Raw genomic sequence first — 4,308 nt, 5'->3', positions numbered from 1 at the left:
CTTCTTACAAAAGTTGGCTACATATTACGTGTTTTTTCTCTGGACAGAAGTTCGATGGCAAATCCTCCCTCTTCAAGTTGGCAATCCAACGATGAAAACCGTCCGTGGAGGATCAGGAATCGCAAAGGTTAAATAACTTTTTTTTTTCTCTTTTACCTGATGTATTCCAACATCCAGCTGCCACGCACGTGGGCATTGTCAGTTTCACTCAGTGTATTCTCATTATGAGTTCGTATGAAATCGTACGAAAAGTTATGCCTCGTAATTTCCTACGTTTTTTGACGCGTTTTTGGTCGTATTTCGTCGTATTTTTACGTCTTGCCCCGAGACAAGATATCCATGTGCATGCGCATCTTACGCACCCTTCAATAACATCGTATTTAAGATACAACTAACCCTAACCCTGACCCTAAGATACAAAACAGCAAGCAACGTAGTTGGAGACATGAAGAAGTAATTATTGCACTGTTTTTCCCAGTTTTACATCCGCCCGTGGATCTGCTTTTTTTGTCTGCCTGTCTGCGCATGCGCACTGATGTGTTTTTTCGAGGAAAAACGTCAAAAACGTACGAAATACTATGCATAACTTTTTGTACGATTTCATACGAACTGATGATGAGAATATGTTGTTTCACTATAGCTCTGGTGAATTTCAATGGTGAAGTCCTCTGGAAATCTTCAATAATTGTTGTTGATTGCAGATGTGTCTAGTAGTTCCCATTAATTTAGCTTGTAAAGCGAGGAGAATGGCGCTAGGCTTACCGCACCGTGATGTCACTGCTGGAAGATGGCAGGAGGGAGGGGTTACTATATTTGGGCTAAAATGGCCGCTCCCAGACTCGGTGATCGCAACGAAAATTATTATTTTTACTTTTTTACTGATTAACGCTAAATTCATTCAATCACTGCAAACGCATTAGTTTAGGTATAAATAATGATCCATTGATTATTCCGGGCTGACTGAACTTTTCCTTTAAACTTCTTTGTTTCTGGCCAGGAGCTGTTATCCTCTACCTTGATCTCCCAACTAAAAAGGAGAACTAATTAGCATTAAAATTAGACTTCTTTTCTCCCCTTAAATGCTTTTCTTGAGTTTGGTCCGTTAGCTCGGTTCATTATAACTCTTAATAGGACTTTTTAAATTGTCCTGACAGGTAGAGTATCACTGGAATGCGCTGGAATAAACCTTTGTTACAATGGTATTTAAAATAAACATCTTCAGATTCAGAATTTAAACATGATGGAATATGATCTGCTTCATTTAAATATTTCATTGTAAATTAATTGGACTCACATTTTAATTACCTTTATTTCAATATTTTACAGATTCCTAAAAAAAATAAAGTTCAATGAAGACATGAGGATGGCCACTGCTCTGACCTGAGGGGGTTAGAAGACGCCTCTGGGGCTGATGGAGGTAAGGGTGGAGGTGGAGGTGGCGGTGCTGGAGGAGGGTTAGTCACGGCTTGCAGCTTCTTCTGGAGTGTCTCCACTGGGCAACAAAACACACAGAAAAACAGCAGCTGGAGGATTAAACACAGAATAAAGATAATCTTTTTAACCTAAATAACAATTAAATTATTATTTAAGTTAAATAATATTTAAATTATTTACATCTGTTTATGTTTTATAGAGAAAAGATCATGTTCAAACACTGCAAAAATTATCTAGAAATATGTCAACATTTTTCAAATTAAGGGTATTTACCCTTAATTTGAGCATGTATTTTTGCAGTGAGATTATACATTTATCACAGTGTTGCGGTCTCCTCTTCGCAGATGCTGCAAATATTATTACAGTGCACCCTCATCACTCTAAAAACTAAAAAAATTAAGTCTTTTTTTTTAAAATTTGTAATTTCCCTCGATTAGATCTCATACCGAATCATTGGCCGAGGGGTGTAGATTTTTGTGATCGGCTGAAATGATGGTGTACTGTCATTGGTTGCAAATCACAGCTAGTCATGGGAAGTCCACACAGAAATGTTCAGAAAGCACTGGTAGTTATGACATTAAGATGTAATTATGGATTCATCACATATCTTGTCAATTTAAATTTCATGTTCTTGTTTGAACCACTATGTGAATGTTTGGATCACATAGATGAGCTGGTTAACCCTTTATAGGGCAAGTTACCATTTTTGATCAGTTGCATGACCCTGAGTGATGTAGCACCCCCCTCCCCTTCAACCACCCACTCCACCCCACCCCCATATTCAACCAGACTGTNATCTTCAGATTCAGAATTTAAACATGATGGAATATGATCTGCTTCATTTAAATATTTCATTGTAAATTAATTGGACTCACATTTTAATTACCTTTATTTCAATATTTTACAGATTCCTAAAAAAAATAAAGTTCAATGAAGACATGAGGATGGCCACTGCTCTGACCTGAGGGGGTTAGAAGACGCCTCTGGGGCTGATGGAGGTAAGGGTGGAGGTGGAGGTGGCGGTGCTGGAGGAGGGTTAGTCACGGCTTGCAGCTTCTTCTGGAGTGTCTCCACTGGGCAACAAAACACACAGAAAAACAGCAGCTGGAGGATTAAACACAGAATAAAGATAATCTTTTTAACCTAAATAACAATTAAATTATTATTTAAGTTAAATAATATTTAAATTATTTACATCTGTTTATGTTTTATAGAGAAAAGATCATGTTCAAACACTGCAAAAATTATCTAGAAATATGTCAACATTTTTCAAATTAAGGGTATTTACCCTTAATTTGAGCATGTATTTTTGCAGTGAGATTATACATTTATCACAGTGTTGCGGTCTCCTCTTCGCAGATGCTGCAAATATTATTACAGTGCACCCTCATCACTCTAAAAACTAAAAAAATTAAGTCTTTTTTTTTAAAATTTGTAATTTCCCTCGATTAGATCTCATACCGAATCATTGGCCGAGGGGTGTAGATTTTTGTGATCGGCTGAAATGATGGTGTACTGTCATTGGTTGCAAATCACAGCTAGTCATGGGAAGTCCACACAGAAATGTTCAGAAAGCACTGGTAGTTATGACATTAAGATGTAATTATGGATTCATCACATATCTTGTCAATTTAAATTTCATGTTCTTGTTTGAACCACTATGTGAATGTTTGGATCACATAGATGAGCTGGTTAACCCTTTATAGGGCAAGTTACCATTTTTGATCAGTTGCATGACCCTGATTAATGTAGCACCCACCCCACCCCCATATTCAACCAGACTGTTGATATAATTTTATATATATTGTAAGAAATTGTGTTCTATCAAACTGGTCCTATAGTCACTCTATTACAGATGGAGTAATGTAATGAAAGTAATTTCTCCCTGGGATTATGAAAGTATTTCTGATTCCTGGTTGATGGGACAGGTGTTGTGAATGAAACGGTGTCCAGCTTGAAAGAGCTCCTGTGTGTCGCTGAATGTGTGCATTGATGACTGATAGACATCTTCTGCCTCCATTTATCTGTTTACTACAGTCTGTTGAAGTCATGTTAATGTGGATTTAATAACATTTCAATTAAAGGAAACAATTACTGAGGGGAATATAAAAAAAGGTCTAATCGACAAAAACTTTCAGGACCCCCATGCAGTACCTCCATGGACCCCCTAGGGGTCCCAGATCCCCTGGTGAAGACTCTAAAGGCTATGCTGTAACAAAAAAAAAAAATGTGTATCTTTCACTCTGTGAGTGTTTTTCAAGAATTTCTTATAGAAGCACTATAGTAGCACTTTCTTGTTATTACATTGACCTTAATTTTGGCCATGAAAACATAAATGTTTCTTGAATGTTAAACAGCAAATAAGGTCTTGTCCTGGACTCCAATAATACTCCTGGCTTGAAATGTAGATCTTCTAGGTATTTCACTAAGTAACGGGTTTGTATGTCTACTTCTTTCTGTATCTCAGCTTCTGTCTCCTTGAACCCCAGTCGGCCTCAGCAGATGGCCGCTCACACTGAGCCTGGTTCTGCTGGAGGTTTCTTCCTGTTAAAAGAATAGTTTTTCCTCTCCACTGTCGCTACAAACATGCTTAGTGTGAAGGTTTGCCTTTCGAGTAAATGATTCAATGTAATCAACTGGTTTTCCTTATAAAGAAAACTTTGAATCAATTTAATTGCATGATCTGTTGATTTGTCTCTGTAAAGTGCCTTGAGATGACATGATGTAAATTGGTGCTATATAAATAAACGGAATTGAATTGAAGGGCTTATATTTAAACTCTTCTAGCTCCATAAATAGCTAGCTATTTCATTTCAAGAAAAATAGTTCATTATCAGCTCATCTTATCTGAAATGAAATTATTTTAGGAAATCT

This window comes from Cyprinodon variegatus, unplaced genomic scaffold, assembly GCF_000732505.1.
Source record: "Cyprinodon variegatus isolate N-32 unplaced genomic scaffold, C_variegatus-1.0 Scaffold2794, whole genome shotgun sequence".
Classification (NCBI taxonomy): Eukaryota; Metazoa; Chordata; class Actinopteri; order Cyprinodontiformes; family Cyprinodontidae; genus Cyprinodon; species Cyprinodon variegatus.
Note: the sequence above shows the minus strand (reverse complement) of the source record.